Source organism: Triturus cristatus, chromosome 5_1 (genome assembly GCF_964204655.1).
Source record: "Triturus cristatus chromosome 5_1, aTriCri1.1, whole genome shotgun sequence".
In the NCBI taxonomy this organism is placed as follows: domain Eukaryota; kingdom Metazoa; phylum Chordata; class Amphibia; order Caudata; family Salamandridae; genus Triturus; species Triturus cristatus.
The window spans coordinates 988,872,550-988,888,078 of record NC_140587.1 but is presented as its reverse complement, the minus strand read 5'-3'; the positions used below and the strand labels follow the sequence as shown (position 1 = coordinate 988,888,078).

General features: G+C 42.4%; 1 long non-coding RNA gene across 1 annotated transcript in view; it reads left to right on the top strand.

Annotated features, from left to right (window-relative positions):
- Nucleotides 1-3,463: 3,463 nt before the first annotated feature.
- The window catches only part of LOC146832755 (uncharacterized), a 228,974-nt gene continuing 216,908 nt past the window's right edge, over nt 3,464-15,529 (top strand). The window contains exon 1 of the long non-coding RNA XR_014961333.1: nt 3,464-3,759. This is a non-coding gene — a long non-coding RNA (uncharacterized LOC146832755). The remainder of the gene's footprint in view (nt 3,760-15,529) is intronic.

Genomic DNA, 15,529 nt, shown 5'->3' with positions numbered 1-15,529 from the left:
TAAAATTGAAAAAGACCTGGACAGACTGGAGAATTTGCACCTGAGCCTAGTGGGGAGAACAAAGGTAATTAAAATGTTAATTCTCCCTAAGTTTTTATATTTATTCAGGGCAATCCCCCTATTGTTTGATGCTAGGTGGTTTAAAAAGATAGAACATATGTTTAATAGTTTTATTTGGGGGAAAGGGAAGACAAGAAGGGCACTTAGATTTATGACATTGCCAAAGGAAAGGGGAGGGTGGGCAGTGCCCGACCTAAAACTGTATTATTGGGCCGCAATGTTCCAAAACATGTTAGGGCTGGTGGGGGGTGCTGAGGCTGAAGGGGGTAGCGATCTAGGTACGGGTGCAATATACGGTCTGGTTTTGGGCAGGGAGGCTGAAAATGTGTTATTGAAATTCACGGAGCCCAGCTACTACAAGCGCACAAAATTTAAGACTATCATGGCAGCATTTGCAGTCTGGAAAGCATTTCGGAAAAGGGCAGGCTTGGGAAGGTTCAACCGCTATACTAGGCTCAATGATAATCCCAATTTTCCTGAAGAGATCTTCGCTGACTCGGTGTTCGCAGAGTGGGTAGCTAAGGGGGTGAGGAGCATAGGGGATGTTATGGGGGACTCAGGTATTTGTCAATACATCGAACTCCAGAATAGGTATAATTTGCAAAATAATCATTTTTTTAAGTTTCTCCAAATTAGGAGTTTTTTGATGAATAAAATAGGTGGATCTTCGGGGTTTGATAAGGATTTGGTAATGGAAGTGATTCGGATAGGGAAAGATTGTTCGATTAAACGATTTTATTACGAATTAATGAAGGGAAAGCAGGATGACCTAGTAAAGTGGAGCGACAAGTGGAAGGATAGTCTGAGTGTTAGTCAGGGTTGTTTTGAACTTTCCCTGGAAGAGGGGCATAGGCTCCTGTGCTCTGCACCATTGCAGGCACAGCACTATAAAACGGTATATCGCTTGTATTATACCCCATTCAAAATAGCCCAATGGGGAGGAACTTTAGGAACAAAATGTTTCAGATGTGGAAGTGATGTAGCAGACCTAGAACATGTGTTTGCTACGTGCCCTCACTTAGATATGCTGAAGAAAGACGTTGAGAACTTTATAATGACTGTTTTAGGAATAAATGCCTTTTCGTTAACTCCCCCAATTATTTTGTTAGGCATAAATGAGGAGGAAGGAGGGATACAGTCAGGGGGAGAGTTTTTGTTTGTAGCGGCTGCAGTTTTTAGATTGTGCTTGGCCACGGCTTGGCTTAATCCTTTACCGCCCACGTATCATCAATGGCTTGCTAAACTACTTTTTGTGTATCACCTCGAGAAGGAGATATATGCTAGGAAAGGCAAAAAAGGGAGGAAATTGGGCAGGATAATCTGGGATCCTATCACTAGATGGAAAGAAGGGAATTTCTAATTTAGATTAATGAAGTAAACAGGCCTGCTAATTATGTTTATTATTTATGTTTTGTTTTCCTTGTTGCCTAGAAGCTGCACAGTTTGTAATTCGTTAGAGAGGGGGATAGTAGGTATCGCAATTAATGAATGTATCTCTCTCTTGTCCTATTGTACTTATCCTTTACTGAATGTCTCTCTGCCGCTATTTTTCTTCTTTACTGTTTTTTATCTGTAACAACGTACTGTGCCCTGTATATAAAAATGTTAAAATACCTAATAAAAAGATTTAAAAAAAAAAAAAAAAAAGAATGTGCTCTGATGCGTGAGATACAAGCGTGCACCAGCAGGATCCGAGTATGAAAACCAGCATCAAAATGTGTGTAGTGCTACGTGAGACACGAGCGTGCCCCAGGATAAGTGCATAAAAAATACCCCTGTGGAAAACCAGCATTAGTGTGTATTGTGCAGCATGAGACATGAGTGTGCACCAGAATCAGTGCATAAAACCCACACATGTGGAAAAGTAGCATTAGAGTGTGCTGCGCAGCATGCGACACAAGCGCGCACCAGGATTTGTGAAGGAAAACATGCCCTGCTATGTGGAAAACCAGCATTAGAGTGTGCTGTGCAGTGAGTGACATGAGCGTGAACCAGAATTCCTGTACAAAAACCTGCCACGTAGGAAGCTGGCACCAGAATGTATGCTGTGAGCCACCAGCATGCACCAGGATCCGTGAACAATCAAAGGCAGGAAGGGAACTAGTCCCAGAATGTGTGCTGTGTAGCCTGAGACACAAGCGTGCACCAGTATCTGCGTACAAAAACCAGCAATGTGAGAAACGAACATCAGAATGGGTGCCACCAGTGTGCACCAGGAGCCATGTATGACAAGCATTTGCAATGCAATAGGTGTCGCATTTGCCCGAGTTTAAGCTATTGGCATTGTAAATGACAATGACTTTTATTTATCTGTTTTGCTAATTAACACATATATAATAGGCATCGTCATTTACAATGCCAATAGTTCAAACTCTTGTAAATGCGAGACCTATTCAAAGAAGCGGCCACCATTATCCCTGGCTGCTCGGAAAGTGAAAGCACGCATGGTGCACTGAACGTTGCAGGAAAGCATGTTGTACCTGCAGTAGGAGAAACGCATTAAAGAAAATAGTGCTAACAGACAAAAAAAGACGTACCGCGTAACAACTGAAGTAAAAGGGCCAGTCCACATGGGAGGTTACAAATGAAGACAAGGCGTTACTAAGGAGGGACTTGCAAGCCTATTAACGAATCAGAAGCCAGCATTTACGAAGGACAATGACACAAGCCAATGGCAAAAATTGGAGGAGAGTGCTCCAATACATCATACCACAGAGTAGTGCATGCGCTGCCCAGGCTCGACCTAAAAAATAAGTAAAAAACATTGTCATTTACAACGCCATTAGCTTTAACTTTCACAAAAGTATGAGACCGATTGTGTTGCAAATGCTTGTTTAATTAGCATGGGCACAAAAAGATAGGGCAGCTGGTAAAATGTCAAGTATGTTGTATGAGTCAAACTAAACATGCACTGTTATTCAACTTATTGTGCAAGTTATATGTTTGTCATTAACACCTTGTAACATATTCATTATATGAAAATCAAAAGACTTTCTTTCCCCATTTTATTACTTTGCTTTTTTCATTGCCTTTTTTTAACCTTTACCCTTTCATCTTTCGTTCGTTTTGATATTATTTTTTCCTGTATTTGAACCCCTGCCGTGGTTTCTATTCTCTTCCCCTCATGTTATTTTGTTACGATTCGATATACTTCAGCAATAGTTTATTTGCTTTCACAATGTTTATCAACTTAATTGCTATTTCCATTACTATTCATTCTTTCTATGTATCTCTATCTGTCTCTCTTCGTGCAAAAGTGTCAGGTGATTTATCACCAGAGCCGAGTTTGGCATCCTGTTGAATCGTGTATCCCCTAACTCAGCCCGAGCAGTGATCAGCTGCTTCTGTCTGAACCTGCCCGGGCTGAGTTTCGTTTCCGAAAAGTGCCGAGGAGCAGGGGATACACGATACCGTGGGGATACCAGATATTACACAACACCGGCCGGTCACCTGCTCCCTATTGCTTTGACAAATTAAAGCAGTTGCTTGTTTTAACTGTAATCTTGGTGATCGTCCATACCGATTTATACAATTCCATTTTTTTCTAAGTGGATTTCCCTTGTTTAGAGTGCTTTTCAGTTTAAATACAGACCACACACCCAGTACTGTTTGGAGCCCTGCAGTGGTTAACAGGAAGTGCTAGGTTTCGGCAGATCTCCCTGGAAGAAGGAGTTGCACATTGGTTTTGTAACCTGTGAGGTACGGTATTTCAGTTTGATGGTGAATTAAAAAGAAGTTCATTGTTTGTGCATTCCTCACTGGTTTACGGATTAGGTACCTGATGTGTAACGATCTGGTTTTGCTTTCTGGTTTGTGAAGGAGCCCCGCATCAGTTTTGTTTACATTTTACGTAACTGCTTTCTGAAGAGTTACAAACAAGGTGTTTGGGCTTCAATATACATACAGAAAGTGCTTTAAATGGGAAAAAATAAGTGCAGGTACTCATTAAAATGAGCTGGAGGTGTGGTGAGTGGGCGGGGCTAGGGGTGGGGCTAAGAGCAAGACATGACCCGTGTTAGCTCTCTCAGCTGTTTATGCTTTGTTAACGCCGATCCTGCGCTCTTTACACTCTTGCTTTTTTGCACATTTTTAGTACTGTAAGGGAAACGTTGTATGCCATTATCTTTTAAAACTTTGGGGTGATGTGATGTATGCATTTTAACAAGGAAACAATCGGATTTGGTGAACTAAACTTCAAGGAGGGTGTGGGAATTCAACCAGGGATGGAGGGAACCAGGAAGTGGGGAAAAATATTTGGTTGCGACCCGCCGGTGTAGTCCTTCAATCACGGAGACGATAAAACGGGACGCTGCGCTAGCGTGCGCGGACCCGTGTTAGCTCTCTCAGCTGTTTATGCTTTGTTAACGCCGATCCTGCGCTCTTAACACTCTTGCTTTTTTGCACATTTTTAGTACTGTAAGGGAAACGTTGTCACTCTTGCTTTTTTGCACATTCTTAGTACTGTAAGGAAAACGTTGTATGCCATTATCTTTTAAAACTTTGGGGTGATGTGATGTATGCATTTTAACAAGGAAACAATCGGATTTGGTGAACTAAACTTCAAGGAGGGTGTGGGAATTCAACCAGGGATGGAGGGAACCAGGAAGTGGGGAAAAATATTTGGTTGCGACCCGCCGGTGTAGTCCTTCAATCACGGAGACGATAAAACGGGACGCTGCGCTAGCGTGCGCGGACCCGTGTTAGCTCTCTCAGCTGTTTATGCTTTGTTAACGCCGATCCTGCGCTCTTAACACTCTTGCTTTTTTGCACATTTTTAGTACTGTAAGGGAAACGTTGTCACTCTTGCTTTTTTGCACATTCTTAGTACTGTAAGGAAAACTTTGTATGCCAATATCTTTTAAAATCTTTTAAAACTTTGGGGTGATGTGATGTATGCATTTTAATAAGGAAACGATCGGATTTGGTGAACTAAACTTCAAGGAGGGTGTGGGAATTGAACCAGGGATTGAGGGAACCAGGAAGTGGGGAAAAATATTTAGTTGCGACCCGCCATCTTGGGCAAGGCGCGGTCTAGTCCTTCAATCACGGAGACGATAAAACAGGACGCTGCGCTAGCGCGCAGCAGACGCGCGCAGCGGGCGTGCTGCTGGCGCGCCAAAGGCACGCCTAAGGCAAGCCCGTCTGCGCCCGTCCGCGTCCCGGATGCGACCGACTACCTGGGAGCTGGTCGCTTGGGTAAGAGGACTGTTTGTGTAAATGACCTACGTATTAGCTATAATAGCAGGGATCTTAAAGATTTGGATAGTTGTGCGAACTGCCGCCCCACTCTCTTTCTGTAGGGTTTATGAGAGTTTGGAGCTGTGAAATGTGCCACTGGACTCTCCCCCTCCCCACGACTATAGCCGAAACTTCATCGCTGGGAGAACACGCCCTCGATCAGTCAATCTTAACTAATCAGCGAGTTAGCAGAGACCTTAATACTCGCTCTATGAGACAGCCTGAATACCCAATTTTTGATCTCCTCTCTGAGTCTAAGCCAGACGTGTTGTTTCTGACAGAGACATGGCTCCATGAAGGATCCAATACAACCATTGCTAACGCCATCCCGCCTAATTACCTTATTCTAAGGAAAGATCGTTTAGAGGAACGAGGCTGAGGAGTTGCGATTATTTATAAAAACACTTTAACTTGTGCTATTTTACCTAACTTTGTCCTGGAAGACGCTGAAAGCCTTGGCTTCCTTCTAAAGTTGTCACCACATCAGTCTATTGCAGGAGCTTTAGTTTATCGACCTCCTGGTCAGGCTAAAAGCTTCCTTGAAGTGTTAAACTCGGCCATTGCCCCTTTGGTCGCTAAATACAAACAGTGCTTAATTTTAGGAGATTTTAATATTCACATGGATTTGTCCCATGATCCGGACTCGATGAAGCTATATGAATCTTTAAATATGCTACATCTTACTCCCTACGTCTCCCTTCCCACCCAGGAAAGGGGACAACTCTAGACCAGGTTTTTTCATCAGACATGATTGAAATGGCCCCGCCGCATCCCCTGGTTTGGTCTGATCATTATCTACTGACTTTTAAAATAATGAAAACACCTGCTCAGTCTCCGAAGCGATACGTGGAGCGTACTAATAGTTTTAGATCTTTTAAAACTCCGGCAGCCATAGGAGTTTTTCTTGAGGCGCATCCGTTTGGTCTTATGGACAGTCTTACGCATGATGTTCCCGCCTTAGAAAGCTGGTTGAAATCATGCGTAAACGTTCTTGCCCCTCTTCAGACCCGGGTAGCAAATGGAGGCAGAACATCTGCTCCCTGGTTTACGGAAGATCTCAGGAAGACAAAGAGCCTGTGCAAACGCTTAGAAAGAAGCTGGAGGAAGGAATTTAACCCATTCGCTGAACAAACGTATAAGACGTCACTAAAGGCCTATTACAGCAACGTACGCCTGGAAAAAAAGAACTTTCTCAACGGAAAAATAGAGAAAGCCGGTAATAAAAGCGAAGAACTTTTTTAAATTGTGAAAGATTTTACGGCCCCTTGCGCTATAATGAATCCTTTTACTCCGACAGAAGAATGGACAGTGAGCATAGCGGAATATTTGTTTACTAAAATCTCTTTTATACAAGCCTCTTTTGGAGAGGTTTGTTCAGATTCCCGGGTGAATTCGAAGTGGCTTCTCTCTCAGACACCTAAGACTGAGAAATGTCTGTTACAATTCCCGACGCTCTCTCCAGAAAAATCCTTAAATATCCTGCGCTCTCTTAAATCAGGCTCTCCTGTGGACCCTTGCCCGGCAACGATTCTTGCTTCTATAGCTGAGGTGATCAACCCGGCAGTAAATCGGGTGCTGAACCTTTCATTAACTGAAGGGATAGTACCGGATAGCTGGAAACAGGGGAAAATCCTCCCACTTTTAAAGAAACTATCTGCCGACCCTTGGACAGCAAGTAATTATAGACCCATCTCACTGCTCCCGGCCCTCTCTAAGACTTTGGAGAAATATGTGAATTAGGTTCTCGGAGAGTTTGTTGAATCTAATGGCATTTTACATCCTAGCCAATCTGGGTTCCGTGCCAACTATAGCACTGAAACTGCTCTCCTTGAGATATCGGAATCCATTAAAGCTACATTGTATAAGGGCGGGAAAGCAGTCTTGATACTGCTTGACCTTTCGGCAGCTTTCGATACCGTACCACACGACCTTCTTCTCGATCGTCTTTGGGGGTACGGTGTCGGCGGTACTGTCCTTCAATGGTTCCGGTCCTACCTAACTAATCGTCAGCAAACAGTTTGGTCCCCCCCTTTTGAGGCACCCATTCAATTGATGAATGTGGGCATCCCTCAGGGATCTATACTGAGCCCTACTCTGTTCAATGTGTATATGGCCCCCCTTGCATTGCTGGTCGAACCTTTTGGTGCCAGAATCGTTTCCTACGCCGATGACACGCAATTATTGTTTACGTGCTGTAAGGGCGAAGTCCTGGACGGGAAGAGGCTCAACCTTTGTCTATCAGCGGTATTTAGTTGGTTTAATTTGAACCAACTATGCTGTAACTCAGAGAAATCAGAAATGATCTTCTTCGGCTGCAAGCCGGGTGAAGAATGGCGAGAATGGTGGCCCTCTAATATGTCCGCCCGACCACCTTGGCTACCACGGTTAAGAATCTGGGGGTCAAATTGGATAATAACCTGTCCATGAATTCCCAGGTTCAAACGGTGGCGGGCACCTGTTTTGGCCTCCTGAGGATGATGCGCAACTTTCTTCCTTTACTTTCTGTATCTCATAGGAAGATAGTTGTGCAAGCTCTAATATTGTCTCGTCTTGACTACGTGAACGTCCTGTACCTAGGCCTTCCTGAGTATCTAATCAACCGGCTTCAAGTCGCTCAGAATGCTGCTGCCCGGGCTATCTTTATGGCCGACCGCAGGACACATACGACCCCACTCCTTAGAGCACTACATTGGCTCCCAGTGAGTAAGAGGGTGTTTTTTAAGGCACTTGTACTGGCCTTTAAGGCCTTTCACAATATCGGCGCTCCGTATCTAAGGAACAGATGTCAGCAGTATGTTCCCGCTCGTAATTTACGATCCTTGTCCTCCTGCTTTTTACAGAACCCAAGGTTTCTACGCTCCCGTCTGGGAGGTCGCTCCTTTCAGGTAGTGGCCTCTGGGCTGTGGAACAATTTACCCATTGAGTTGCGCCGTGAAGATGATCTCTTGCACTTTTGTCATAAACTAAAAACATTGCTGTTTTCATGATCGGTGTTTTCGGTCTGACTACTGAGGGTTTCTGTCACTGGTCCCCCCTGTTAGCGCCGGGACACTCCTGGGAGTAGCCGTGCGCTTTACAAATACCCAGTAACATTAACATGATGATACTTAACGCCTTCTATTATAGTTGCAGCACACACCAAAACACATGATAAATGTGTTTATATAAACAAAGCAGGTTAACTCATTACACAAAATGAAAGAGAAATGCGATATGTTAACATTTCCTTTTTTTGCAATAGTTGCACCTTGTTAATGCCATACTGTTAGTTGCTGTTGTTTGGCACAATACTATATATTTTTGAGCACATGAGTAGGAAGAAACTGAAAATACCCCCACTTTTATCCAAAGCTCTTATGGCACAAAGCAAATGAAGCAAATCATCACCACCCTCCCCAGAAGATATCTCTAGTCTCTTCCATCGATCTATCCATTCATCCTTTCATCCTACCATTTACCTGCTGATGTCCCCCATTTAACCTTTACATTCTATTGTCTATTCAGTCTTTCATCCATCATTCAGTTTTTCACCATTCTGTCTGTCCACCCTTCATATCAAAACCTATCCATCCATCCATCCATGTTGGCTCATGTTACTAATTAAACACAGCGCGGTCACTTTCACTTTCGCGGCCGAGCTTGTTTAATGTTTTTTTGGTTGCTCAGCTCCCGCCCCCACCCGCTTCTACCAAGCCTGCACCAGGTTCACGCGCAGCAACACCCAGCCAATTTGGGTTTCCCAGCCGGCATTCCCACAGGCTCTTCTACGCAAAGGCGACAGTCACCTCGGTCTCATCAAAAGTGAAGCAGCCTCTTTTTCCGCAATGGCCTCTCCCATCTTGTGGTCACCAGAGGCACCACTTGCTTCCTTGCACCAGCGTGCTGAGCACAAAAGGCTTTTCATTGCTCTCTGTAAGTAAAAGTTGCCTCCCATAAGACTTGTGAAACCATGTAGCGCAACCAAGCCTGATTCACACATTTTTATGAATACGTTTTTAAATGTAAACTGCGTGCAGTAGGCATGTTATTTTGAAGTCACAGATGAATCAGACGGTGTAATGCAGGTGTCCTTAGGCGCAGTCCTACTGCTCGGAAGGGGGTCTGGAATTCCAGAATGAATGAGGGATGGGGGTCGAATCCCAAGGCACACTTCTGGTAAACACTGGGAATGTCCGCTGGCGGCATCTGATAACTTATTTAAAACACAGAAACTGCTTGCTGCCTGCAGAGCCCTCTCAACCTCCCGTCCTGTATTTTGCACTTGCCCATGCTCACACGTGCTTATGTTGCTCGCCCGCCCCAATGGCGAGACCTATTGGCTATGCCAATGCTTGTTGCACTCTGTTGCACGTTTCTAAGTATGTGTTGCAGTGAATAGAGACCGAATCCCTAATATTCAGTATATGACGATCGCTGATATGGACATTGCATGGCATCTATAATTGGAATGATGTTCTCTGATACATTTATTTAGTAGGATACAGATATGTAAATTATATATTATAGCCTTATAGCCCGCCGTAGTGGGCTATACCGGCTATTAAAGGCCCGCTCCCGCGTTAAAGACGAGGGTCTTTAACAAGGGATTGGGACTTTAATAGCCAGTATAGCCCTGCTATGAAGGGCTATAAGGCTATTAGAACATTCTGCCACTAGAGGGCAGAATGTTCTAACAAATAAAACATTTATTTATTTAAATCCCCTCGATCTTCGAGAAGCCTTTGTAAAACATCGGAATGTTGCTCTGCGGGCCTTTACCGGCCTCTAGAAGCAGAGAGCACTCCATTGTCTTTAATGCAGCTCCCAACATTCCAATGTTCTAATATAGGATATAGAATATGTGGTTTGGTTGTACATATAGCATGAAGCTGTAGCAAAGCACTATAGTTACAAGGGGGATTTGAAATTTGTGTTGTGGACCACAATGCCCGACAGGCAATTCTTTAAGTAGGGACACTCTTGGACCAATTGCGTTGACATCTTTTTGTGCATGTACCTTTGCTCTCTGTTTTTTTGTGTAGAAAATGATTGGGAGAACATTTGTGGGTTCTTTTTAAGCACGTTAAATTAACTGTGTCAACTGTTGCCTCTGAGCAGCTCAGAACATCGCAGCCTGAGGCAAGTAGCTCTCTGCTTATTGCAATCAGTCAGACTTGTAGCCATCTTGTTGAGCTTTTGCTTGTTTTATTGCTGATGCTGCTACATACATGCTCTTCTCAATGTGTAGAGAATGTGACATTACGTTTTTGTGTCCATACTAACCATCTTTAATTATCCTACCCATGCACCATCTACCATCCTTTCATTCATCTAATCACCCAGACATCTATCCATTTATTCATACAGGTATCCATTGATTCAAGCATTCATACAAACATCTATCATTCCACCAACACATCTATCCTAAAGTACATCTCTGCTTCTTAAATGCTCACAATATCTGGATGGGAATCACATAATTCCACTGCACATCACATACATCAACTCCACTCCATAACACATAAGTAAAAAATATGAACAGATACAACGGAAATAGCTCTAACTCTCATTGTCTAAATAATCCCTCCACTGCTAACAAAATAACATAAGTTAAAAACATTGTCATTTACAACACCAATAGCTCTAACTTTCACAAATGCGAGACTGATTGCTTGTTTGGAGTGAATTGTAGAGCAGCCTGTAACAGTCTTACAGCTCTGTCCTTGTTCACCATATAATCAATTGGGTGTTACAGAAGGGTCTGATAGATTTCCTTAAAGGTTGAGTTACAAATGTCACAGAAATGATGGAGTGGTGCGTGCTAGAGTCTGCTGAATGGGGCTGATTACAAGTGGCCTTTTGAAAATGCATGTTTCTGGTTCTTGTGTGCTTTGAGAGCTGTGCTGAATGTATACCTTTGTCAGAGCTAAGGAGAATAATCGTGTTTGCTTGTATTAAGGTAATACAAAGACGTTGGAGGACCCATCCCATAAACTCAGTTTGATAATTTCAGCATTGATAATGTCTGTTAAATATTTTTAATTTTGTATATTTTTAAGGGATGGGTTAACATTTTCACTGAATCTGTAAAAAATAAACCTATAAAAGAGGATCATTTATTGTAAATGTGACAATGTGCTCAGACTCTTCATGTCGTGATTCCTCTATTACAATTGCTTCTGTGAACTATATCTTTTCAACCTATCACATTAATTACAGGGGGATTTTGTCATCAGTTTTGTATTTCACCTTTATGTAATTTTCGAGCATTTGTGCTCTGCATTCAGTTCTTCTAAACCCTCATGAGGTAAATGTGCCCACAATCTGCCTTTTCTATATCTGTGCAACGTGGCTTCTTTTCTAATCGCAAGTAAGCTTTTGGCCCATGCCATGCACGATTTGTGCATCATCTGACAAGCATCAGCGTAGGCTGCCTAAGGAACTCTCCTACCGTTATTTTGCAGTCAAGAATAAACTGACCAGCCTTTTTCAGAAAACATTATTTTCTTCCATTCTATTCTTCACCGTCAACGCCATGAAGAAACATTTGGCTATTTAACAATGGTGGTGGGTTTTTCTAACTGACCGCCAGAGCAAAGCAGTTAAAAATGTCCAAAGGGTCATTCTCATGCTGCCTGTTAACTGCAGAAGTTCACCCTCAAATGCCTAGGGGCTCTCCTCACCCAGACAAGGGCAAACCTTTCGGTTTTGTTCCTTTGCCTTACTTGTCTCTCTCTGGTCTGCTTAAAAAATTGCTCTGGTTTTCATGCTTGAAAAAGGATGGTAGGTACAGAAAGCACAGCCGCCTGCTTAAGGCAGTTAGGTGGCTGCCAATATAGCTGCCATTGAGCGTTAGGTAATGTTTCACACTGTCTGCCAGTCCTGGCTTCATAGCCAGCATCCGGGTCCAGTTATTTATTCAATCTTAACGAAGTAAAAGAGTCAGTGGGAAACTTTATTAGGTGGTAATGCATTCACTGCTCTGAATGTCTCAAAACTGCCATTTTATGTGAACGGACTGTATGTTTTTAGTATGTGAAAACGTTCACTCACAGGTATGCGACTTTAATTTTTTACCTCATGCCATCATTGAGGGATGGGTTAAGTTGAGATATTTTGTGTGTCTTCTTCAGTTTTTCTCAGTAATGACAATGTATTGCTTGAGTCTTTCTGTCATTTCAGTGACAGAAATTCAGCTTGGGTCTCGGACCGTTAGAGCCATCCATTTGTGCACGCGTTTCATGATTCAACCTTTCATCCAGCCTCCATCCATGCAAATATATACGCATACAGTCCATTGAGGTGGCTAATGTTTATTTATTTATGAATTTGTTTGATTGTATATGGGGCTGACAAGATCTATTTTTGTAAGGCGTGATATGCAAGCATATACAGGCCACCCACAGTTGGCAGCACATTTACCAAATGCGATGCAGCGCGCGCAACGAAATTCGTTCTATTAATTTTTTTCGTAACTTACCTGAAATAGGCCGTTTGCCGCATTTTGCAACCCCCCACCCTGCCCCTCCTCTGCGCCACGTCACCGCCCCGGTAAAACGCCTTACATGGGCCGTCACTGTTGCTTGTGGTTCTCTCCAAGAAACTAATGGTTGACATTTAAAAAAAATAGTGAACACAAGTAGGGGAAAATGGCTGGTGACAACTTTTTCATCCTTAACCGTTGGCCTCTATGTCAGATTTTGCAAGAGTAACATACCATTGTCCATCATGGCCAAAATGCCTAGACTGTTGTGGTGTAATAAATGTCTTCTGATAGAACAAAGCCAAAGAAGTAAAAGCACTCTCTGTTTTTGAGACGTCAGAAGTGCCATATGCATGTATGTTTGTATGTATGTATGTATGTTCCAAAAGAGTCTGGCGGTTGACGACACCCTGTCAAATCGCGGGAGGTGCTACTGAATTGCGTGACCGCTACCAACACCTCCAATCCATAAGTCTTTATGAATGCAGTAAAGAGCAGCAATCTCATGATGTGAAAAGTGCAAATTATTAAGGCAAAGTTTATGTTCCATTGACACCTTTGCTCTCACACAAGGGTGACAAGTGACCCTCTGTAGAAGCCAACTGGTTGCGCTTTTGAGCACCTTGTGTGCCTATCCACCTGTTCCCATGATGAAGATTATGAATAGGGCTCCCGGTTTTATGTTTTTTCTTTTTTTTTACATTTCCATCTGTATTTATTTTTGTCAACTTTATCTGTATTTATCCATATTTAATATGGGTTTTGTGAAAAAAATAAAGCTGAAACTGGTAGATTTCCACATTTATTTAACAAATAAATATGCAGTCATGCTTGAATGCATGGCAGGTTTCACTGATATGAACACCAACAGATGTTAAATCAATGCACTTATATGAAAGTATGCACATTTCAGAAACCACCTTGTGTATATCTACTGCTGTTTAAGCCTCTTTACTAAAATTACTTTTTTTAACCCCCTTACCTATCAATCCACACAGTTATTGGCCTGGCAGTCATGGCAAAGTGTATCTAGAATCACTCAAAAAGCACCCAATTTCCGTTTTTATCCACATTTAAAAATATACACAAACATGAAAGTACATGGTTTTCTGTCTTTATTTATCTGTAAAAATCAGTAAAAACGGAATACAGGGAGCCTTAATTATGAATGACTTGACAGCTGCCACATCAGGGTCAGCTCCTAAGTAATTCATATTCTCCATTAATAAGAAATGACAATACCATGGAAGTTCATAGTCCTATGTGCTAAACACAGACTGTTACAAACGGTGTGAAAGGCATTGCCTCTACTGCCTACGTTTCCAATTTACATTTAAAAAAAATATTGTATGTGCTTTTGCTTTAAAGATAAATGGTTTACTAAGTCAGTTTAAGATAGCTTGTGCTAAAGCACCCCACAGCATTCATTCTAGGGATTAGTTCACTAATTGGCTGTAAAGCTACTGTAGAGATGTGTTCCAACAGCAATTTAAAATGAGAATAGTCACAAATAAATCTGCCTTTTTAGATCGAGCCTGGGCGCTTGTGCACTGCTGCGAGGCATGCAGTAGTGAAGTATGGCTTAAAAGCCCACCCACTCTCCGCCCATATTTTAAATTGGCTTGTGTCATTGTCTTTCGTAAACGCTGGCTTCGGAGTCGTTATTAAGCTTGCTAGTACCTCCTCTGTACCGCCTTGTCTGCATTTGTAACCTCCCATGGCGACTGGCCGTTTTGCTTCTGTTGCGACACAGTGTGTCTTATTTAGTCTGTAAGCACTATTTTCTTTAATGAGTTTCTCCTACTGCAGGCAGGACGTGCTTTCCTCGCCATGCCCGCTTTCACTTTCAAGCAGCCCAGGACAATGGCGGCTGCTTCTTTGATGTGAAATAGGTCTCGCATTTACAAGAGTTTGAGCTATTGCCATTGTAAATGACAATAGCTTAAACTCTCGTAAATGCGATTCCTTTTGCATTGCAAATGCTTGTTTGCATTTAAAGTAACTCAGAAGATTGCTTCCTTCATTACCTCAACAGCCTCCGTTTTTCACTTATTTGCATTTCTACTTTTCTTTTACGATCAAAGGAGTCTTAGTAAGAATTCTGAGGGAAGTATGAGGGTTCTTATGCAGTGGAGCGTCTGGGTTTCTTTGATGAGCCAAGCCAGAAACAATGTAATATATGCAAATGTCCTTTTTTTTTTAAATTTCATGCTGAGGATAACAAAATATGATCAGGGTAAGAATGTTTTACAAGCAAATAAAAAGATAGTAAGTTATTTTAAGCAAGAAAATATTAGCGGTGTGCAGAAGTTATATTTCTGTTAGAAGTACCATTTGTGGGTGAGATTTCCATAAATAAAAAAACTTTTTCCCACAATTGTTTTTTATTGTTGCTTTGAAGTAGATTTTTTACTCTCAAACAACCTTTTTTGCTGACTTGCACCCCATTTCCAGACAAAATCTTGAAAACATTGTGAAGTTCTGGAAACAGCTGTGGTTTCAACATACAATTTCCAGATGTTGTTGTATACAAAGTTTGCCGATTTCACACGCACCTAATATATGTTTTTATCAACACGGCCCCTGGTCATGATACAGTCCAAGAATTTGTGCTTCTCGAACTTCTGGCTGTGACCTCTGCATTGAGATGAGCCCTGATCAGTTCCCAGAACTTAAAAGTTCATATTAAAATTGTTTTACTTCCCACTGCAGTGCCTGCCTTCTTCAAACTTGACTGTGTTGACATGACAATAGGATTCCCTGGAGGCA